The 24,939-nt window shown below is 46.5% G+C and overlaps 1 pseudogene; it reads left to right on the top strand.

Annotated features, from left to right (window-relative positions):
• Nucleotides 1–24,848, top strand: LOC130203699 (leucine zipper putative tumor suppressor 2 homolog; annotated as a pseudogene).
• Nucleotides 24,849–24,939: the final 91 nt, after the last annotated feature.

Genomic DNA, 24,939 nt, shown 5'->3' on the forward strand with positions numbered 1-24,939 from the left:
CTGCAGCAGGAAGAGGAGCAACAGCGGAGAAAGAAAGTCATTTTTAAACATGTCGTTTCGTTAAAAGTCACGAGTTTGTGGATAAGACGAGTTTTAAACGGACGAAGAAGACGTGGCGTCCAGATTTACTCGGCAGGGACTGTCCGCTCGTTAGAGGACGGTAAGTTACCAGTTTTACTTATTGTTTGACTTGTTTAATTTTAAACGTATAATGTGAGAAGTTATAGGAACACAGTTGTTGCTTTAGAGCTGGTGTCTTTTAAGTTCATGAACACCTGAAAGTATAGCGTTTAAGACTTTGCACAGGTGGGAAGGTTACATTTTATTCCTCCACTTCCTTTTAGCGAAACACACGTCACTGTAAATCACGGAGCCAATAACATATTATCTTCTAAAATCGTTTAACATGTAACATATTCCCGTAAATTCTCTGTGGTCCAACCTAGTGCTGTTTAGGTCTTCATGGTCATCTCTTGTCCCCTGGAGGTCTCTGTGGCCCTCTTTAGTGCCCTTGAGGTCTCTGTGGTCCTCTCTATTCCCCTTGAGGTCTTCATGGTCCTCTCATCCCCCTGAGGTCTCTGTGGCCCTCTCTAGTACCCTTGAGGTTTTCATGGTCCTTTCATCCCCCTGAGTTCTTCGTGGCCCTCTCTAGTCCCCTTGAGGTTTTCATGGTCCTTTCATCCCCCTGAGTTCTTCGTGGTCCTCTCTAGTCCCCTTAATGTCTTCATGGTCCTCTCGTCCCCCTGAGGTCTCTGTGGCCCTCTCTGAATCCATCTCCCTAAAACAAATCTTGTTTCTTGTTTTTAGAAATGGAGTCCTGGACCAGGCTCTCTTTGGTCCTCATGCGGTCCCCTTTGTCTTTGGGACGCGGTCTAAGAGACCGCCGTTGTCTCCTTGCAGTCACACGTGCAGGTCTAGGACAGATAGGATAGATTGTTCAGAATGGAAATAAAACAAGTGAATTCCTTAAACTCGTAGCATCTTTTGGGACTCGAGAACTAGGTCTGCTCCACAGACGGTAAATGAGAGGGGTAGAGGAGAGGAGACGAGAGCAGAGGAGAGGGGAGGAGAGGAGAGGGAGCGGGAGCTGGAGGAGCTGAACATGCTAAATACCAGAATAGGGTTTACGTTCTCGCCATTTTGGCAAGTAAGACCCGGAGTGTAAACCCCTCTGGGGTGCAGCAGCTCCCATAAATCCTGTATCTGTGGGGGACTCTGGCAGGTTTTACTTCCCAGTGTTCCCCCTGTTCCCCAAAGGAAGAGCTGCGGGGCGCCCCGCAGCTACACATGTGAATTCTTTAAATGAACGTCATTCCTCTCTGGACTCGACACAGAGGCACTTTTCACCGTTTGCCGGTGACCAAAACGCCACTGTTTTGGATTTTTAACAGGAGAAACAAGAATAGGATTCTGTGTCATCATTTATGTTTTTGCACACACAAGTTTGCTTTTTGTGAATTTGATTCATCCTCAGAGTAATTTAAGGTGCGCGTGTGCACAGCAGCTCTGTGTGTTTATACCGAGAGGAAATAAAGTCCCTAATTTCAAAGTAACGATGTTTAAAGAAAAGAAGAAAAAAAGTACAACATCTGTTTATCGTGCACAGCTGCCTCATTTGTAAACAAAGGCCCAAAATGAGATGATTACACGACGAAGAAGAACGATGTCATGTTCACATTTAAATTCAGCACACACAAACACACGTATACACACACACACACACACACACACACACACAGCAGGCGGACTGTGGGCCTTGGCCGTTGGAGGCCACGGTTTTATTTGCATCGATAACATCTCCAGTGACTTTATTCATAAGCAGCCTCTCCTCTCGCTTCGTCAGCTTATCGAGTTTTAACGTCCGTGTGGAACTTTTTCTGCATGACAGGAATATTATGAGTCGGTGTGTTTTAGGATTTGGTTTTGATCTAAATCCAGTTTACAGCGACAATTTCTTATATATGTTTTAAAATAATTTATTGCACTTGTTTTCAACAAATCTTAAGTCGGACTGGACATTATTTGAGGACGGAATAAAGGAGCTCTGTGGGAAAGAGTTGTGGTACTGAATCCAAAATGATGCAATGCTTTTAAACTCTTATTCATCTGGTGGAATGTTGCAAAAGTTATAATAAACTTAAGCATTTAAAGTGTTAGTTTACAGGAATTGGCCACCTCTGGCTTTGAGGCTGCAGATTGCAACCAAAATCACAAACGTCCGTCTTTGGAGCCGGTGTTCGGTTTGACCCTTCTGGGCTCCTGTAGAAACACGGTGGCCAGCTGCCTTAAAACCTGCGCCGTATATCTAGATTTAAACTCAACAAACGCATTCTTCTTATTATTTTCAGGTGATTAATCATAACATGTTTCCGTTTCTGCCAATTGAGGACCGACAACTGAAAGTCTGAATGACTGTTTTACCAACTGGGAACAGATTTCTGAACCGCAATGAACTATTTGTTGGCTTTAAAGTACTATTCTGATTTAGGACAAGTTTTTGTACACAATAACAAACGCATTCAAAGGGGATTTCATCCCTTTACCTCCTAATACAATGGTTTAGATCTTCTAATCTAAGGAACTTTGTCTGATCATCTTATAAAATGTGTAAATATTGGCAGTTACTTTGTTGATGTTGCCCAAACAGAACAAGAAATAATACATTTGAATTATCTAAGAATACAGATGTTCATCTCTCCTCTTGTCTTCTGAGCACCAGCTTCCCTCTCTTTCACTCTCTCTCTATTCCTCTTGTGTTCCTTCATCAGTGTTATAATCAGCTATTATGCATTGTTGTTGTTGTTGTTTCAGTCTGTTAATGGCTGAGCTGGCTGATGTTGGATGACATAGTTTCTCTGGAACGCTTCCTGTTGTTGTAGAAATCCGTGGCAAATATGTGTCCCCCCCCCCCCCGACTTTGAGGAGTAAACCTAATAATAATCAGAACCTCTGAAGGTCGCTCTTCATGTGATATTAGGAGGTTAACTCCCAGAGTGTGTGCAGCCGCATGTGTTCATGTGGGTGTTTCCCTTTTTTAATCTTTTTAATTATTCACTTGTTGGAACACACCTTGTTGGTTTCTTGTACTTTGGGAGATTAGGGAGCCGGGGATGAGGTCTATTGTTCGTCTAAAAGCGCCCGTTTCATCACCGATCAAGTGTGTTTTTACCTCTCTGCCCTTGAGCCGTTTCAATCCGCAGGTGAAGTCGGTCCACTCTTTGTCTCCTCGAAGAGCAAACAGAAAGACGGAAACTCTCGAAGACGAGGCGACAATGGGGCAGGAGTTCTGCTGTCGGGCGACGTGAAGGCCGTGTTGCGTTTTCCACTTTTCCTCCGGGACCAACGAGTCAAACGCTGCTTCAGTATTTCGTGGGGTTTTCTTTGTTGACGTAGCCCTCCTCCCTCCTTCTTGCTCTCGTGTTGCTGGCTGGAATTGGTGATGTTGCACAGTGTTTTACGAAGACGGGCCCAAAGATAATGACGCCGTGGCTTTTCAAACAATGAGCCGTGACGCAAAACAGGCCGTGTGCTTATTACGTGAGAAAAGGAAGAGTCCATCCTAGGACGTGCGTTCCACGTGTATCTCGAAATCTCTATTCCGCTGAAGGGGAGACTTTCTGTACGAAGCTCTGCTGAATCCACAGCATGCAGTGTTGACGCAACAAAGCCAGCGTAGTTTGCCTTAACCATATGTGTGTGTGTGTGTGTGAGAGTTTTAATGGATGCTGTAAATAGTTTTAGTGTCACCGCTTCACGCTGCTCTTGGTTCTAAACCACACACGTTAACCACATCAGGAAATGTGGTTTAAATAAACCACATTGTTATGAACCAGACGGGGCATCGTATGGATGTCACTGTGTAACGCAGCCCGTCCGACCGCAACATGAAAACATTGAACGGTGCCCTACAGCGTTCTTATTCAGCGCCTCTCACCAAGAGCCGAGACGCCGAATGTATTGTTTTCCTGCATAAAACAATTTCAACGCCAATTTAAAGTGTTTATGTTGGACCCGTTATTGTTTTCATCAGCCAGGATTCTTCTTCTTCTTCTGCAGATCGTCCGTGTGGTGGTGGAGCATGAGATTATAAACTGCTTATTAAAACATTGCTCCACCTTTTAAATAATTATAAAGTTGTACATTTTGATGATCAGATAGTAATTTTTAAGCAAAACAAATTTATTCCAGCTTCTAAAATATGATTCGTTTCGGTTTTTCGTTGTCTTAAACTGATGATCTTTACCATTTGAAGACATCGATATACAATAATGTTTTGTGATTGAAAGACAATGCCGCTTTAATTTCGATTTTCCAAAAGCGATCTGCAATCGGAAATATTTCCCATCTTTCAACCTCCTCACAGATGGAGGTCTCTCCACCTTATCTCCTCGCCTGGATTGGTTTGGTATTCTTAGCCGGAGTTTTGTGCACAGCTGGACTGCACAGCTGTTTGAGGGCAGCAGGGAGCTGGGGCCGAGGTCTTAGAGACCCCGACCCCCGAGCCCCGGCCTGGGAGCGCATCACAACCACATTTCTTTGTACCTGTTCTGATCTGAGCGGGTTACGTCTGTGGCGATGAATGATCTGAAGAATACAGCAGATAGAAAGTCACATTCACATACATACACACACACACACAGATCTACCACTTGATTCGGTCAGACCTCGTGTGATTTTTGTTTCATCCAACGTTTCAATTATTCAATACATTCAGAACATTCAGATTTGTTTATGTGTCATGACGCAAAGCGGAAATAATGCAACCAACGCAGTTTTTTCAGCAGGACAGTGTTCATCCTTTTGAATACTGCTGACTCTGAAATAACCTTCCTACCCTGCTCCCCTGTTGTACCCACATTAATATTTAAAAATCTCTCACAAACGTTTTTGACCCGCGCCGCCGAATCTTCTCCTGCAGCCACTTTGCGAACGGCTCCCAAAGAGCCGCCGCGGTACTGATTAGATTTGCAGTTTTGTAAACAATAAGATGTGGCTTGACTCTGCTGCCCGCACGGCAAAGTCATCGTCACTTACTGACCGGGCGGGGTCGTGCCATTGGGTATTCCTATCCAGAATAACTTTTAAAGTGAACTCTGAAGTCTTTGAATGACCTTTTACTGCATCAGTTCTCGTATCAACGCTACACGGCGGTTTAATGTTGTTAGGGACGGATCCTAATTTAATAAAACATCACGCTGTATTGAAGAAGACTTGAAGCTAGAGACTAGATGTTTACAATGTTAACTGAGGGAATAAATCAAGAGAGAAGTAGTCATTTTTATACAGACTTCTATACAACCAGAGGAGTCGCCCCCTGCTGGTCAGTGGAGAGAGTGCTGGTTTAAGAAGCATCGCTTCACTCTTGGGGAACCGGAGGTAAACGGAACACCTGCTGAACATCTGCATGTTACATTGCGTCGACTGACGTTCGCATCTAGCTCCAAGTGCAGCCCTCACAGTGATGAGATGTGTTTGTCCGATGGAGGGAAAAGAGAAGGTGAGTCAGAGTTGACATGTGTGCCGCAGATCTCTCTCGTCACTGGTGGATGATTTAAAACGAGCCTGAGGAAAACCACCGTGTTCCCATGAGCGGCGGCGGGGGCCGTCGGTGTGATCGTGACATTCGCAGCTGCTGCAGGGAGGGAGGCCCGTATGTGCCGCCGTGCAGGCCGGGAGCCTCTCTCACCACCGCCTGCCGCCATCGTTTCCCCCCCACCCACTTACCCCTCAGCTGTGTCAACGGCCCGCCGCCCGGCTGGAATCCATCGGCTAGAAAAGGAAACCAACACAAGCAACCACACATCTCCCTCAACTCCTGAAAATGTGGTGACATCACGATAAAGAAGTCCGATGAGGTCAACACCAGCTGGCAGATGACCGTACATGTTCTGAGCAAACCTAAAGGCAAGGAAAACCAGTGTCGCCAATCTTTAAAACATCACTTGATCTGCCTCCATCCATTCTTGGTTTGGTTGCAAGTGCATACGCTCCTCCCCGAGCCCGGTTGTTTCTGTGTTTTTTTATTAAATACATTTCTCCTCCCGAGGGATTTTCTGCCCCGATGATAATCTCCTGCTGGGAGGCCTCGAGATGGACGGCACATAAACAGAGACATGCAAGGCACGCGACAGCCCTGAAGCAGAGGGAGAGGCGGACCGCGAGGCGAGAGGCGGCCTGACTGAGGGGTGACGAGGTGGCGAGGAAGAACAAGGGTGCGGATCAGAAGCTACGTGGGCGGAGGGACGCACGGGCCGGCAGCCGCTGCGTCACAGCGTTGCATAAGAGCGTACGCGGGCAGAGGGTCTGGAGGAGTTTAGCACGGAGAGCCGTGTGTGTGTGGGGGGGGGGGGGGGGGGGTATGCAAACGATGCAGGACATCTGTCCATCATCGCCTCACAGACCTTTCCATTTCAATATGCTTGGTTTTATTTTGATATCCTCTTTTTAGTGGGCAGCCGTTGTTACCTTCCTGTGCGGGACTACTTTGCAAATGCTTGACCAAAAAGATTCTTCGTCGATGAAGACTCACTAAACATTTAGTTTGGATTTCTAAAATGGAGTTGTTGCTTTTTCTTCTTCTTCTTCTTCTTCTTCTTCTTCTTCTTCTTCTTCTATCCCTCATTGCTCTCACTCCAGTGGAAATGGAGGTTTTCTCTCCTGTAGGTATTTAAAACAAGACGTGGTATAGTCACGTTTGGCCGGGATGACCCGTGATGAGGCTTTTTGAAACTAAGAAGGGATGCGATGCTTTCCATTTTTCGCTGTCCAATCAAAAGCAGGCGTTCCAGTTTTTTTTTTCCTGCCCATTTTTTATCCTTTAAAACCAACAGCCCTCTGAACTCCCAGTCTTCTCCAATCAGTTGCTTTTTACTCCACATACATCATGTTCTTGACCTCAACTGCCCACCAGCCAGCGGCAGTAAAACAAAGAACAATGGCCCGTGCATTCGCGGCATTGTCCCAGATATCCAGAGTACGGCACTGTCAACACATCGGTTTTGTTTGATTTCCCTCCATGCGACACCACTTCCCTGTTTTCAGAGTGACCTTTTGTTCTGTGTGTGTGTGTGTGTGTGTGTGTTCTCATTTCTTCCTCTCTCCTCCCAGTTGCTATCTAAATGTATTTCGTGGTCCTCACCGTGAACTCCCGACCACGCACACCGCGCTTCAAATGGGCACAAGTGCACAGACTAATATTGAATGTTTCTGAACGTAAGCAGTGCGCTGTTGAAGTGTGTTTGTGAATTCCTTGCGTCTCTGTGTGATAACAGAGCTAAAGGGAGAGTGAATATTTACCAAATGAATGCTGGACATTCTGCTGATGTGTGAAGAGGAAACTGGCACGTTTGCCATAGAAACTTTATGAGGTGATAAAATGTCGTTTGGTGTTTCCTGCTTTTTTTGCGGGTGACCAAAACGCGTCACTGGAAAAAACAACATTTTCGGAGCTATAACCATCAAATCTTTGACTCTATTACAATTTGTTTGTGCACTTTGTCTCATGAAACCTCAAGTAATACAGCAGGTAGATCAATTTAAGGACCACGCAACTTTACCTCCGTTTTCCCAAGTGAATTATGTGAAATCTAAACAGCTGAAGGAAAGATGGTGGGAGGCACATTTTATTTATTAAATGGGAATAAAGAGATGGATAAAGTAAGGATGTAATATACAGCTCAAACCACACAGACAAGAACCCAGCTGTGTATATATATATATATATAACTTGGTTACCTGCTCCAATAAATCCTAATCAGTTCAAACAGAAGGGCCTCCATTCACATATTATTGTTCATCAAACTTTCCTCGAGGGGTTAAATCTCCAGAACTTTCTCCCAAAGGAAAATGTCTTTGCCCTCCGATTGAGGAGCAGAAGTAACCTGCCCTCTTATCTCCTCCACTTCCCTGATTGAATTGCGTGGGTGTCGATTAACCGTCCGCCGTGAGGTTTCGCGGTGTGGAAAGCCGTCTTTGAAGGTGCCTGTCGGCAGATGAAAAATGTAATCTGGAGATCCTGCTCGTCTCTCTTGTGTGCCTGCCTTTCTGCTCACTGTGGACGAGCAGGTGAAGGGGAGCGGCCCTCCTGAGCAAACATCTGTTTCTGGTCTTTTTTTTAAACAAACAACTCTTTAAGGTTTTACTCCACAGAGCTCACTACACACACACACACACACACACACACACACACACACACTGCGGCGCGTAAGAAGCCGTCGTAAAGCCATCTGGATCGAGCCGCATTACATTTAGGAAGCCACGCGGTGCTCAGCACTTCCATCTGTCTGTAACATATTAATGCCGTCTGAGAGGCGCAGATGGGAGCGCTGAAGGGTTGCGTCGCTCCGTCCTGTTGCCGTCACCCTGCAGGCCGTTGGGCGTTTTTTAACAAACAACCTCCCGAAACCTGCTGATGAAACAGGATGAACTTGAACCAGTTGCTCCTCCACCAACTGCTTCTGCTCCTCTAGTTCCTCCTTCCCGTAGTGTTTCCCTCATGCATAATGTGTTATATTAGCATCAGTCATTGTTTTGTTGTTCTATTAAGTCAAATAAGAAAGAGGGACGTTATTACAGAGATTACTAGAAAAGTAATGTATTCCTCATCCAAAATTTTAATAATCCCATTTTAAGTAAGAGAAAATGTTAAAATGCATTAACTCGACGATCATGTTTGAATTCACAATGTGCAATAGTTTGTTAGAAAAGGGCACACAGGTTTTAAATCTCTCAATATTTTGCCAGAGTTGGTCTAATTCTTTGTCTTTAAGTTAACCGCTGGTTAACATTGCATAACATAAATACGGGAATAACTGGTACTAAACAATACAATCAAAATGTGACTGTCGTTTTACTGCATGACTATTTTTTGATGTGTACTCTTTATAACCCCTAAATGTCAAACTGTTCCTTTTTAATATCTATTAATGACTGTTTTTAGAGAGATGCTGTTATCTACCAAACAAATAAGATCGAGAACACAACATCGTCTCCGTGGTTACGGCTGGACCAGATACCAATACATACATAAATACAATTCTACGTCATTGCAAGCAAAGTATTTTCTTTCTCGAGCCGTCTCCCTGTCTTTCATCCTGGTTAAATTACTAAATTATCACTTAGAAATATTGTCTGTGAACTTTAGTTTCCAGACATTTAAAAGTGCATTTAAGGCGGGAACAGATTCATCATGTCGTATGATCTATTGCTAGTTCCTACTTCGAAGCCGTCAGTCTCTCGACACTGTGAATAAGTCGTGTCCAGTGTTGGAAATATGATCTCTCGAGGCACAACTGGTGATTAGTCCCACAGTTAGTTAGGACCTGCATATATTTATGAAATTCAATTATACGTTAACTCGAGGAGGGGAACATTACACCTTGGAAAACTGGCCTTTGAAATGGGAGACTGTTGAACTGAAGTTTGGAAGTCGAGTGGTTTTAAATGCAGTAGATTTCGTCTCTTCACATCTCCAGCAGCGTTGTTCTCGTGTCAGTTGTTCGTTTTTACCCGAGACGAAATCTCTTGCGGGAGACTCGCCGGTGCCAAATGTAATTTGGATAACAGTCTGAGATGACGTCTGTCTGGTCTGCTCGCCTCTCGTCTTTTCTCAGGCTCCTCTACTCCAAACTTTAAGATTGCTTCACCGCTAACACACCAGTGTAATGGCTTACAGGTGGACTGCAATATATATCTATATCTGGTATTTCTCCAAACTGAAACTTTATTTATTAAAACCTCATCTGTATAATCTTTTTACTTGTTAAGTGGACATGGTGCTAGTTTTGGTCTTCACTCTTGTTGACATGGAAAATCCCCTCAGTCCTCCGTGCAGGGAGCCTTTGTGTCATCATGACTCAGATTTTCCTCTTTCCCCGCTGACTTCTATAAACACACTTTGTCACATTTCAGGTTTTTCGAACTCCGCGGCGGTTCGAGGTTTCGCTGCTTCTCCTCGGGCCAAACGAACAATGTGCATTGTTCTTTTTGGCTTCCTCTGCCCTCAGTGTGGGAGAAAAGAGAGGGACGCAGAGCGGGAGCTCCTGGGATGCTCGACCGACCGGTCCGCCATGCTTTCCTCAGGCCTCCAGAAGCTAAAGGCAGGGCGTCATTAATAGGTAAGTGGAGCCTTTTTATTTTATTATGTAAAGAAAATGTGGTTCGAGGGGAACCAGACTCTGAACTTCTTCTTGAAGTTTGTGTTCATGCGAGCGTCCTCAGATGACCGCTGACGATAACTTTTAATTTGTGTCGACTCTGGTATCTGAAAATCGAGCATTTCTGGGTTTATTGACATAAATAATCTCCCCCCCCCGCCCGCTGTGTGTGGATGTTAACACGTCTCCACCGGGTGGGAGTTAGCCACCGATCTTAATCACGGATATGGGTTTTGTTGTAATTCCAGAGCTGGAGGCGTAACCCTAATCTCTTTGGTACATTATACAGTAAATCAGAGTGCCAGCTCAACTCAGCCATCCCATTTCTGTGGATTTATGACTTACTCTTAGTAGATATTTCATTCCAAGAAGCTCTCCCTCCCTTGTTTGTTTTCATTTGTGTCTGAAACTGATGAGACGAGCGCTAAACCTTCGCGACCGTTTTTTAATCTCGGCGGGCTTCCTGGATTTCTTTGCCCCAGAGGGGGGGGGGGGATTATTTTTGGAAGTAACCGGTCCGGCTGGTCGAGTTCAGTTTCAGCTGACGGTGTCCCCACGCAGAGGCGAGCGCGGACAGTGATGGATGGCCTAGCTTTCTGTCGCGTTCTGCTCCCAGACGTGTGGCGTTGTTCAGAAAAATATAGAGGGAAGCAGGCTGGCGGGCCGCAGAGAGACGGCGGCTCGGCTTATGATGGATGGCCACCTGCCGCCCCCCCCCCCCCCCCCCCGCCACAGATACAGGTCCGCTAGAATTGTGGCCTATGAGGAGCCGCTTTCAGAGTGTATTGGTGTTGGCACGTTTTTGTGTAACTGTGTTGGATAATAAACTTCATTTGACTTATGGGGATGAACCATAAACCACCAAAGAGACGTACCCAACATTACTGTAACCCCCCTCCTCTTTGGCTATCTGGGAGACGTGGCAGGACGCCACAGCGGCGTCATTTTCACTTTGCTGCTTCGGCCTGTAAATCAACTCCCTCGCAAAGAAGGCTGAGTCATGTTAGAGCCCCCCCCCCCCCTGTCCGCTCCACTAGCCTATACAGAGGCAGTGTTAATGGCGGCATTCACAGAAAGTGATTTTCCGTCTCCCTCTTTATCTCTGGTGGCCTTCGAGGCGGCTGATTGATGGTGTCTGTCGTCCAATCGCGGGCTCTTGGTCTCTGTTGCTTCGGCCGCAGCGTGACAGGACTTCACTCGCGGCGTAGTCTGTGTCCTCCTGAGCTCCCTTTTGGAGGCCGAGGATGACCTTGAACGACCTCTCCCACATCCCGCTGCTTGAAGAACACACTTTGTGCCAACCAGTGTGACCCAGTTACGGGAGCGGGGAGACGGAAGCATAGCCTACTTCTCGTACCCTACTTTCCTCCCAGCTCCGACTGCAACATCTCATCCTGTTGTTTCTCTTTATTTTAATTCACTTCGCCCAGATGGCGGATTACAGGTCAGGGGCGAAGGCCGCACGCCGCTGCTGTCACGGGAACGTGCTATTTCAGAAGCTGATCCACTGGTTTCTCAGGACGTTACAGACCATAAATACACAATCAAAGATGTCCAGATTCCAGGTTTAAAAAAGGCACAAATTAACACGTGGATCTCACATGTTGATGACAGTGAGAAGGAAATGAATGCAAATCTTCATTTTATCCATTTAAAGTCAACATTTTGAATCCCTGAAGCTACACTCATCAATTTTTTCACATAATCAAATGACGACATTCATTTTTTGTCATCGTTTTGTTTTGTTTTTCTAGCCCAAAACAAAACTATTTCGACAACCAATAAGTAGTTCACCCCGGCTAACTTTAGCCGCTATAAGCTAACGGTCATACCAGACCCCGTGAGGGTGCTCAGCAAACATCCTGAGAGTGTTTCTGTGAAAAAAACCTCTTGTGAAAGAGAGAATTGTTCTTGGTGATTTGTTCCGTAAAGAGTAAAATATTCTTGCGTTAAAACCATGAAAGGAAGCGTCTTCCTCGAGGATTTGTCGGTGCCGTGAACAGATGCACACACACGATTCTTTTGACTGCTTCCAGCTGCATTCACACCAAATCAGGCGTCGCAGCGATCAGCGCTGTGTCACTTATTAATGGCCCATTTAACGCTGATCGACTGCACAACGATTAGCGTCTTTTTGTTCCCTCGTGGCCGGCTTGTCCCGCTCTGGATCACCGGTCATGTGATCGGCCGCCGCTGCGCGACGTCGGGTCGCGTTTCTCCGAAAGTTTATTTGGTTTGAACTGTTTTGCTGCAGGTTTTGTATTTTCCATCCGCTGCCGACCCTTCCTACGCATACATGCATTCATTAGCCACATTGAAATGAATGGCAGGACTGGCGTGACACCTGATGTGGTCCGAATGGCGCCCGAGGCCTTTTTGCTGTAGTTGGTAGACATGTAATCTGGAACTGAACGCCGGGGCCTGCGTTATTAAAATGCACTCGCTGTTACCACCGGCAGAATCGCTCCAATCCACGACTGAATTCTCATTATCCCTTTTACTATAGCAACAAAGGTTTCTTTAATAGTTTCTCTTCATTTTGACGAGAATGCGCTCTGCCTTCGTTTTGCCTGAATGTGTTTTGAAGACCGTGTGTACTCTCCTGTCTCTGCTTTTAAAGGATCGTCGCTGCTGAATGCTCTTTGACAGGTTTCCCTCCTTTTTAATTCCAGAGTGACGGCTTCTTTAATTAGGACTCGGTAATTACCTGAGCTTTGGTGCGCCGCCGTCTGTGGATTTGGAGCAGGTTGACGGATGAGAAGCAAGACGTTCAAAACATTCGCACGCTTACACTTTAGTCTCGCTTCCATCAGTTTAACTTCTTCTCTTAAACCGCGCCGCTTTCTTTCCCTCTTTTAATTCACACGTTTAGTTTTTGTCTTGAACACACTTGTGTGAAAGTGTTTCTGTGGCAAAAGGCAAAGCCCTTTTCAAAGAGAGACGATCCCCTCGTGCATTTCCGCTGTCTTTAGACTCTCCCTTCCGGTCTCCTCGTTGTGAGCATGGAAAGTAGAAGAAGGGTCTCTAGCTGACGGCCCGCCGCTTCCCGTTTCGTTCTCCTTTCTTTTCCTTTTGGCTGGCCGACAAAGGCAGCGGAGGACTTTGCAGAGTGTAGTTTCCTCGGTCAAAGCAAACGCAAGAGGAGTGAAGCAGGGGGAGAGGAGGTGTATCTGTCAGTGAGAGAGGCAGTGTGCCGAGAGGAGGGAGGGGACTGTGCTCCCATTCACATTGATGGTATTTGGCTTAAGAATTGGGGGGGGGGTTGGAGAAGTTTTGCTCAGGAGGGTTGGTCCGAAACAGAGCCAAACATCCAGGAGAGCAGCAACACAGTGGATGTGTTCAACTGAACCCGAGACTCTGAATGAGCCGACGATGAGACGGAGCCGGTCAGACACCAGAGCAGATATGCAGGGAGCAAACTGGGGTGAGGAACTTAAGTGTGTGTGTGTGTGTGTGTGGGGGGGGGGGGGGGGGTGTATTAATGTGACGGGAATGTTTGGCGATAGCTGTTCGTTCTCTGTTTGACCGTCGGGATGAATTGTTTCTAGAAGATGTGTAAGTCAACTTGTGCAGGCTGCAAAACAATGGGACGATTCATTGATTAGCTGATTGGCAGATAATTTTTTGGCAGCTATTTTTGGTAATTTATTCAGTTATTTTTGAAGCAAATGGCATAACATTCTCCATCATCAACTGTGACATTTTGTTAAGTTGAATACGCTTAAGACTGTTGGTCAACCAAAATAAGATGTACAAAAACTCTAAAATATCTTCACAATTCACCAATCATAAGAGAAAATAATCAGCCAATAAATTGATAAAGACAATAATTGTTAGATGCATGAAATACACTGGTTGCAGTTAACGTTCACTCTTTGTGTGTGTGTGTGTGTGTGTGTGTGTGTGTGTGTGTGTGTGTGTGTGTGTGTGTGTGCGTGTTCTTTCAGAGCAGTATAATCATTGACAGTGTTGAGCGCACCAATCAAACAAACCAGGAGGTCTTCCTGTGAAAGTCAGTTCACTGTTGTCTTTGTCCACGAGCAACACTGCTACTCGCCCAAAGGGGCTTCTCGTAGTATAGAATAGTGCATGCGGTTTTATTATTATTTAAAAAAAAGAAAATGTAATCTTTTTATTTTCTAAGAAACACAAAATATTCCACAAAATATATTTACACTCTGCACTTAAATAGCGCCATGAACAAAACCGCTGATTCATCGGTTTGTCGATCCACAACAGTAATCGGCACGCTTTGACAACGGTTTGAAGAAGTCACTTTAGGGCTTTTTCTCATAGTTTATAGACTAAACACTTATTCCACATAATAATAAAGAGCGAGCTCTACTTTACATCTGGCACCGTGACCGTAGTGTCTGCCGGTGCAGCTGGGTGTCTGCCTGTGGAGAGGTAGGTTGTCTACAAGACTAAAATAGCTTTGTTACACTTTTCCTCTTATGCTCCAGTTTCCAGAGAGAGAGAGAGGGGGGGGGGGGGGGATTCAGAAGTTTGGTCAGAGAGAGCGGTGGAGCGCGGAGGAGGGGTTCTCCAGACTCATTTGTTTGTTCCCTCTCCTTCCTTTTCTCTGTTGTCTCTTTACTCCTTCGCCTCCACGTTCTCCATCGACATTTTCCCTCCTCACCGGCCCTCATCATCACAGAGAGTTTCTCTCCTTCCTCACCTCCCCTCCGAGGCAGTGGGTGTGTGTTTATGGCGTGGCGCGAACAAAGAGGGGGTTTAGTGCAGAGCTCTTTCAGCTTGTGTCAAAGCAGGTTTGTGTGTGACGCCGCAGTCTGGCCAGTAAACCGTGTTTATACTGTATCTCTGTGTAACGGCCTCCATAAAACGCCTCTTTGCGCCGCTTGCCTCCCTGATTGCGAGTCGCGGGCGAAAGGTTTGCCCTGCATGCCAATGAATGTCATCAGAGCTACTCGAGACTTACTGCTGCATGTGTCATGAAATGCACGTCTGTGAGTGGTGTAGTCTATTGATCTGCGCTAAGTAGATTTATTTTCTCTATTTAGGCGTGCAGGAAGTAAAAGGGCGCTCCTTTGGCCCTGGTTGTAAGAATATCTGGATCATCTTTTATTTTTCCTCAACATCCCGAAGTTTGACCTCCGCTCCGTTTGTTTGCGGTGAAAGCAAAGTTCAAAACATTCAGTTGGTTGTACTGACAAATAACTGGGCACATTGTGATTGATGCTCCTTAAAATGTCATCTTCTTAAATATTGGATAATTTACAACTTTTTGTGTTGCTTAATGTTTAAAAAAATGCATTTAAAAAGATTACAATTTATAGGCACCAATCGGGGCTGCCCTGAGGCCCCATATTCATTGTATTAATTTGGTAGTTAATGTGTGTAAAGCATTAAAATGCCTTTAAATGTTCACGGGCTTCTTGTCTTGCATCTCTCACAGCACAAGTTGCACATCCCTCAAACCACACAGGGGTGAAACCAATTTAAACAAGGACCTGTAGTGTGCACCTCCATAATGCATGTTGGCTTTTAGGGTTTTGATCTAAACTGTTTTATGCAGAGCGATCACATGAGAAAAAAACAAAAACCATTGCAGATTCTCTCTCTCTCTCTCTCTTTCTCTCTCTCTCGCTCTCTGTATACGAGTAATTCTACGAAGGTGTCAGGGCTGAGGGATTGGGGATCATACTGTGAAGCCTTGGTGTGACAGCAGAGCTGCTGCTGCAGAGCAAAAGGCTCGACGCAGAATAAATATTACTTTAAATCTCCTTGTGGCAATTTAAATGATGAGACATGGAGAAAAAAGGAAAGCGTTGGCTGTGGAGACGCTCACGGACCAGCACTAACTAATTCTGTGCCGGCACATTCCTGCTGCTGGAGGAGTGACTGTCCGCTGTGCGACTGAGTGACATTAAAACCTTCAAGGGCCTTTCCAGACAGAAACAGTCTGCTCGCAGTCAGCTGACACTGTAGATATTAGAAATGTAAGTTATGTGCCTTTCAGTGTTGTTTCCTTCTGCAACATGAGATGAACATTAATGTGCTGCAAAAACAATCATTTTGATAATACGTTTACTGATTTACACTCATGCTGAGAGGGAGGAGCAAACAGTTTCATCTCTTTGATGTTGGCCTGTCCTCTTTTTAAGATGATTCTGCACATAACTTAATAAAAATAAATGGATAAACTTGTGAAGTAAAACACAAGGGAATATGACAAACATGCACTGGTTCCAAGTGCTCAAACGGGAGGATTAGCTGCTTCTCTTCTATGACGATAAGTTGTTTGACCAAAAGAAGTAATCTGATGACACTTTAAATCAATTAGGCAAATAATCATATAAAGGCTCCACAGATTCACCAATAAAGTAACTACTCTATTTCAGCCATGCTGCAGTACATTTAAAACCCCCATTATCGTTGCCATGGATTCATCCGCCAGTCATTAGCTGGTCATGTGCATTTATCTTCTATTGGAGCCAACTGGGCACATATGGAAGATTGTCAAAGCTTTAAGATGCTGAGGAGGTGCTCCTGGCCTCCGTGGCGGCCCTCTGACCCTTCTAATGTTTGAGGCCCCCATCACCATGGCAACAAAAGGGAGACCAGGGACCTTGTGATTGGGGAGGGGGGCTCCAACACCAGTTTGAGGCCCCTCTGCTTTCCTTCGTGGAGTCCAATGCATAGTTCTAGTCATCTCGAGTGCAGAGGGATTAGAGCTTATTCACTCATCGGGAGAGAGAGGGCAACAAACTCTCCCCGATCATAAATACTGATCTGAGGGAAGCGACGAGAAGCCGTAAGACACTCTAGAGACGGCGCAATTTACTTAAACTAGGATAGCTTGGTTAGTGTGGGTAGTTTCTGATAAACGTAAACTGCCATGTCTCTCAGTTTGTTGCCAGAGAGCCAGAGTTTGACTCCACGGCCCCTCCCAGACCCCTTCATGTTCATCTGGTGGTCGGTAAACGCGTAACGGTCGAGATATCATAAATAACATTAAGTTTAGACTGTCTCTGAGAGTGTTATTCTGCTTTTTAAGATAACTAATTTAAAATCTCAATATTAAGCTTGTATGCAGAAAGAAAATAAAGTAATTGGAATAAACCATGAAAAAAACAATATAAAATACAATTTAAAGTCCCTTTTGCAGTGCGTTCGGGGCAAAGAAAATTAAAAGATCTCTGTAAAACCACTGTAATAGGACCATTTAAAAAGAATAGTTAAAAAGTATTCATGCCAACTGCATGGATGAATTTATAGGAATCTATTCAAAAAAACACTTCACAGGCATCATGTGAACAAATAGGAATTAATTGAGAGGAGAAAGTCAAACAAGCAGCAAAATTCACTTAAAATTGATGCAAATGCTCAGCAAATAGGCAATATGTGTTTTTTACCCATCAGTGATTGTCTCTCTCTCTATATATCTATATATATATATTTGTGTGTGTATATATCTCAAAATGAGTCACAAACCCTGGATGGCGGCGCAGCGCTGTAATCAGAAAGGATTATTTGTAATAAATAGTCATGGACTAAGTAGCTTTTCTCAGTGCATAGAGAAATCACACAAGATTAATCCTCCAGGCTGTGCTCGTTAGGGCCGTTAATTCTGCCGCCCAAACACCACATGCCGCTCCGGCTGCCGCTATCTCCGTTTCCTTCATGTTGACTCTGTAGTATGAATCTCTTACCGGCACACGGATAAACATTTTAAACATTAACCGAATGACCAAAGAGGAAAAAATGGAAAGAGCCATTTCATTTTTGTTGGTCTTTTTTTTTTTTAAAGAGGAAGTGAGCAAATTTAATTTTACATAATTACCTGCTGTGCATTCGTTTACCTTTCTTTATTAATAAAACGTTAATGCATTCGCGACCTGTCCTTTTATTTCTTTGTTAAAGTCCCCCTCTTTGACGGAGAGAACGGCATAAAACTACCACACTCTAAGTAAAGTATTAACAGATTGTGGTGCGTTTAACTTTTTTTTTTATGGCTTATTTGTTTCGTTTTTTTGCAGTTTCACATATTTACATATCGTAACAGATTATCGCGGGACCCGATTTGTCCCAGTCAGTCCTTATGAGCGTAAGTCGGGATCATCCCCACATTGAGTGAGCTAATTAACATCTGGTAATCACAGTTAAATCGCAGCGGGCTCCCTGTGAACTTGGCAGGTTGGAAGATGACTTGGCATGGACCGGTCCTGGCAGGTGGAGTCTAGAAGGGTCCGGCCAGCACGCCGGCTCTGTCAGTTGCTCCTTCACCTCATTAGCCCCCCTGCCAGGTTAAGAGGGTTATCAAGTAGGTGGAACAAGAGGGGAACTCAGTCTCGCCGTAATTGATACCCTCAGTCACATCTCGCGTGACTAGCTGGACGGGCTCTGAAACCCGCCTGTCTGATATCCTCACATTCGGGGTCTCGCCGTGGTGTCTTTAAGATTGTTGCCATCGTAGTCGCGATGTGTCTGTTAACAGTGTCAATATTTACGAGCAGTTATGGGAGGGAGGGAAACCGTTTCTTGCCTCCTCCTCCGTTTCATTTACTCTGCACACTTGACACGCCCACCGCTGCAGCAAGTCCAACCCGTCTCCTCCTCTCTGCGTTTCCATTATTCAGTTATGAACTTTTGGTCCCCCACCCCCCCTTCAAGGCTGATAAGATGTGTGGCGACAGTAGCCTTTGTTGCCGGCCGGGGAAATGCCGGCGTGTTAGGAGCCATTTTACATCTCAAATGAAAGGAGACCCTTTTCTTCGGCCGCCTCGAGCCCCATTAGTGCTGCTTGAACGGGCGTCGTGAATGGCCCGTCCCGGCGCTCTGTGTGGGCTTGTGGGACCATCCGTGTGCCTCAGTCTACTGTATGTCGTCTCTGTTTTGCCTCTGTTGTAGAATTCCTTGGATGCATCCCAGTGAGGAGATTAAGCAGCTAGAATTTGACCTTGTTTGTGTCTGGGAGGGAAAAACATGCCGTTTTCAACCAGTAATGAGTTTTTTTTTTAGATGAGATGATTAAATATCGTTGCATCAGGTCTTGCACAGATAACTAATGGTCAGCTATCGGAGACCTGAAACAACAGCTGTCTGCTTTTGAAGACTTGTGACTCGGCCTGTCGTTAAGGGTGGACCTGGGACTTCACTTTGACTGATCTGAAATGATTTGAGAGTTGCTGCTGCAATATGTGACACCGCTACTGAGACCTGCAACAGTCAACTTGAAACGTAACGTGAAACTTGCTATGACAGCCGCTCCCTCAACGCTTGACTTGGTTTTGTCTTGTTGTACCCGAGACTTCATATCGGTTTTCTAAGACTTGAGTTTGACTTGTTCTTCAGGACTTGAGACTTGCTATTACAAGACTCGACCATAACCCGAGACGTAGCGACCTGTCAATCACCTTGTAGTCTGTCTGACTCTAAATGGAGCATCATTTACCAAATGAACATCATGCTGTATTAAAGAAGACTTGAACTTAATTATTGAGATCATGAACTCATGTTTACTGTGTTTACTGAGGGAATAAATCCAGAGAAGTGTTTTCTCACATACAATCAGGAGTCGCTCCCTCGTGGCCAATAGAGAGACTTTAACGTTGGCTTCGCTCCTGCTGCCCCGACCTGACTTGTTGTCGCATGTGACTTGAGGCCTGAAAGACTTTGAGATGTACGGCCATGGTGAATTACTGTTTAAACGTGCATTAAAACGCAATCTTATGTTCTCCCCTCAGAGCGAGTGACCCCTCTGAGCTGCCACCATGGCCCTCGTTCAGGCTCCGCCCACATCCGCTGAGCCCCACAACCCGGGTTTCGGTGGAGGACCCCGTAGGAGACACCCCTCCAGCTCTTCACCCCCGACCAACGCTCCACCCTCCACTCTGGATCCCATGGGTTCTGTCGGCAGCATCATCGCCCCCCCCCGCCCCGGCCACTACCACGACCACCGCTCTGTCGGCGAGCTGGGAGCGAGGATCCGCCGGCCCGCGGCGACCACCTCCTGCCTGGGCTCTGAGCCGCCCGTCGACTCTCTATTACTGCAGCGCTCCACAGCGCCCAGCAAGGAGCTGGAGAAGGAGGGTGGGAAATATACTTATCTGAATGAGGTCTATCTAGGCGACTGGAGCGACAACCACGTACCACGTGCCAGCCCAGGAAGTGATGCCGACGAGACGAAAGGATCGGGGTTAAACGGGAACATGGGAGGACCGCCTCCAAAACTGATCCCCGTGTCTGGAAAACTAGAGAAGGTGAGTTCACTGATAAAGTCTGACATTATAACGACATGCAGGAGGATGTAGGTGGTGTGGCTCTTGAACTGGATTGCATTCAACATAAAGGTGTGCATCGTTGATATCAATGGGGTGGACAGAATATTAGAAACACCGGTCAGTATAGCACAATACAGTTTAACAGCATTAAAGTTTAATTAACACCTCTCAGACTCAACATTAGACACTTCATGAATGTTGAATGTATTGCAGGAATGTCGTAGACTGCAAGGTTTTTATCGAGATATACCTCAAACTGGCAGCTGAAATCTAGATTTAGTAGATTTTCTGTTCTATTGAAAATTATTTTACCAATAATAACCAATAACCAGAAATCAAATACTGTCATAACTAATTTACACACCAGAAATATTCTGGAGCTTTAGCACATATAACATGATCTTCCTCCGCAGATGGAGTTTTCTCATGTTGATGTCAAAGTTCATTCTAGGGGGTCAAAGGACGATCTCTGACTCGTCTTACAGTATCGATAGTTGACTATCATGGTGCTTTTTTTAAATATTCTTAAACTCTAGCGAGCACTTGAATCCAGATATACTTTAAATCTTTCCTTATCGCCTCGACACTCGTCTGATGTTGTGTATCCCGGCTCCAGAACATAGAGAAGACGGTGCTGCGGCCCACCGCCTTCAAAGCCGTCATCCCCAGGAGCCGCGCCTCCATGCAGTACCTCTCCCCTCGCCACTGTGCCAAAGTATTGGAAAGCCAAAGCAACCTGAACCTGCTGAGCCCCACCCACATCGAGGGGTCGCCCTCCTGCTCTGAGAAAAGCAGCTCGTACAGCAGGGTCCGCAGCGGCGGCGGCGGCAGCAGCGGCCATTCCTGCCAGCTGACCGACTCCGGACGCAACTCCCTCACCAGCCTCCCGCCTTACGGCAGCGGCGGCTGCAGCCTGGCGTCGGGAGAGGCCTCCGGCGGCCACCTGGAGCCCACGAGGAGCGCCCCGCCCGCCGGCGGACACGGCCACACCAACTCGGACAGCGGGCGCTCGTCCTCCAGCAAGAGCACGGGCTCCGGCTCCGTAAGCGGCCGAGGTCAGCCTCTGTCCGACAGCGGGTCCAGCGGGCGCTCCCCGGCCCCGGCGGAGGGATACGAGGGAGCGGTGAGGGACCTGGAGGACAAGCTGAGGGAGAGGGAGCTGGAGCTGCAGCAGCTCCGAGAAAACCTGGACGAGAACGAGGCTGCCATCTGTCAGGTCGGTAGAAATCGAGCTCCGTCGGAGAACCTTTTGTCGTTTTTTTAATCCTGTAAATCCTAAGTGTGCTCGTGCCTTTTGGCCGCAGGTTTACGAGGAGAAGCAGAAGCGCTTCGAGCTGGAGCTGGAGGAGCTGAGGCAGGGCTGTGCCACCAGGATGCAGGTGGCCTCGCAGAAGGCCCAGCGCGCACAGCAGGTGCTCCAGTTGCAGGTCAGTGAGGTCGGGGTCACTAACGGCCTGTTGAAGAAGTCCTGTCGACAAAACATCAGCCACAAAAGCTCATCAAGTCAACTAAAGTCAGTGTTCATGTTTCTAACTATCGTAAATGTGTGAAAGGGGCAGATCTGATTCTCAAGAGTCAAGAACTTAAGTTCTTTAATCCACGAGCCAAATGTCAATGAATAAATCTCTTTCATCTTTATTCTTCTTGCTAAAAGAGGAGTGTGAAAGAGGACCGTGACATGCTCAGTGTTTTGATAGAGATCCCGCAGGGTGACTCCGGATTTTGCTGTGCACGTGTAGCTTTACAACCCCCTGGAAACCTTTTCAACTTTAGTCATGACATTCAGGATGTGCGTTGATCCGCCGTTCTGACGAGCAATTTGCCACGTTCCTCTTGCACTGACACCGGCTGTCTGCAGGTGTATCAGCTCCAGCAGGAGAAGAAGAAGCTGCAGGAGGACTTCTCTCAGCTTCTGAAGGAGAGGGAGCAGCTGGAGGAGCGCTGCACCTCCTTTGAGCAGGAGCAGATCCAGCTGGGGCCTCGGCTGGAGGAGAGCGAGTGGGAGGTGAGCTTCCTCGAGCCGACTCGCGGGTTCAGTTGAGGGACGGTTTTATTCAGTGTAGTAATGACCGCAATAAAAGAAAAGGGCTGTAAAGTTGGCGTTTAGTGGCGTCCTTTATTGATCTTACCGTTTCCCATCCCTCCTTCAACTCCGTATCACATATTAAAACCTGGACTTTTTACTGTAGAGCATCAATCTGACCGCCACGGCTTCCCCATAATGTGTTTGACACGTATATGTCCCTAATTAAAAGAAATATAATTGAACATTATGTTCTCTTATTCCTTCACTTGATGCAGGAAGTGCAAGTGTTGACGGGATGTAGCTGCGCAGGTCTTCTTGTGGATGCTGGTGATCTTTTCAGTTAATGTGAGACAAACATTAACGAATGCCAAGAATCCATCGCGTCACAAGAACACTGGCTCCTTCTTTCTGATTTAAGCTCCAGTCATGGATCAATAATGAAATCGATCCTCAATGCGGTTTTGAGATAATTAATTGTGCCACAAGGAATCTTTTCCAGAAGGCTTTGAGAGTGAGAACTGATGTTAACTGATCATTTTTCATACAGGGAGGATTTATGAAGTTCTGAAGTATGTTTAATAAACATTTGTCCTTCTGAGTTTAATCATTAGTAAGAGAATTTGCTCAGGTGTGATTCAGTGGATCACATTGTTTGAATATTTTCTATTAATTTTAAATGGCAGATGCACTGTTCTTTCTGTTTCTGCGACTGTGGGTCAGTCGGTCCGTCTTTCAATCAGGGGGTCGGCGGTTCAATCCCTGCCCTAGTCGATGTGTCCTTGAGCAAGACACTTAACCTGCTCCCTGTCTACGCTGTATAAATGTGACATGATGGTAAGTCGCCTTGGATAAAAGCGACGAACGTAATCCTGGACACTGACCTGTCACGTGTGCCAGTCTGACATTTTCTATACCAAACAATTCATTGATTATTAAACAAATTATTAGGTAGATTAAAATATGATGAAAATAACTTTTCAATTGCAACCATATTCATTTCATTTTGTTTTTATGATTAAAGGATGAGTCTGTAGACAACAATACTTTTGCTTTGCTGAGCTGAATAAACATCCCCCCCCCCCCCCCAGGTCTGTCAGAAGTCGGGGGAGATCTCGTTGCTGAAGCAGCAGCTGAAAGACGTGCAGGGAGAGTTAGCGCAGCGCGTGGGCGAGATCGTCTCCCTGCGGGGTCAACTCCGAGAGGCTCGCGGCGAGCTCACCGGCACCCAGGTCCTGCTGCAGGAGGCGCGCGGCGCCACGCACACGGACCCTGGAGCTGGAGGTGTGCGAGAACGAGCTCCAGCGGCGCAAGAGCGAAGCGGAGCTGCTCCGAGACAAAGTGGGCCGCCTCGAGGGAGAGCTGTCGCACCTCCGAGACGCCCCGACCAACCAGGGCCCGGGAAACCGACAGTGCCACGTGTTCCAGGGCGCGGAGGAGCACCTGCTCGCCTACGAGAGCGACGAGGCGAAGGCCCAGCAGAACACGAAGGCGCTGATGGACCGCATGAGGGCCGAGCTGGTCTTTGAGCGCCAGCGGGCCGAGCAGCAGACGGGAGGCTTCGAGGGCGAGCGCAGGATATGGCAGGAGGAGAAGGACAAGGTCATCCGCTACCAGAAGCAGCTGCAGCGGAACTACGTGCAGATGTACCGGCGGAACCGGGAGCTGGAGCGGCTGCTGCAGGAGCTCAGTCAGGAACTGGAGAGCAGAGAGGAGGACGAGGGCAGCGGCAACGAGATCAACTTCGATGAGATCGCCGCCACGGAGATTTGACCCCGCGTGCGGCTCCGTCTTTTGATTTGCACTACCCTCTACTTCCTGTTCCCCCCCCGCCCAGTGCCACCGATCTGAACTCTATGGGGCCGTTTGTTGAGATAATAAATGAGCAGATATCACAAATGTACAACAAAACGAAAGGAATGTGCCGTGTAAAACCAGTTCTGTTCCACTTGAAAGCCAGTGGCCTCTCAGTCGTTAGTGGGCCACCTCGTCCTCTTCTGGTTCTACGTAAATGTGGAACGAGAAACATTTGTACACATCGGTGGGAGAATTTGTCATCGATGAGTAACTTCCCCTCAACCTTTCACTCTCCTCCTCCTCTTCCTCCCTCGTCGGTCATGACTCCGCCTCCCCTGCTGGTTTAACGCTGCACTCCCATTCCTCCAGTCGAGCCGTCAGTAAACGTGGGTCACCATGATAAGAGCAGGTGAATCCCAGCAGGGTGACGATGGCGCTGGACGCACGCTCATCATGACCAACGAGCAAACGATAGACGTTTCCATAATACGTCTTACTTCCTCAATTTGCAGGGACCAAAAAACTAAACAAGAACGCTCTAATGTTCCAGTCACAGCACAAATGTCTTGTTTTTATAAAACATCCCGGACACCTTTTACCAGAAACGCTGGAAAAACATCCGGAGAGCAATGTAACTAAACACAGTAATATCTGGATTAAATACGGCCTTTAAATGGATCGTTTGGATTCTTTGGAAATGGGCTTGTATGTGGTGTTTTTA

Source organism: Pseudoliparis swirei, chromosome 13 (assembly GCF_029220125.1).
Source record: "Pseudoliparis swirei isolate HS2019 ecotype Mariana Trench chromosome 13, NWPU_hadal_v1, whole genome shotgun sequence".
Taxonomy (NCBI): domain Eukaryota; kingdom Metazoa; phylum Chordata; class Actinopteri; order Perciformes; family Liparidae; genus Pseudoliparis; species Pseudoliparis swirei.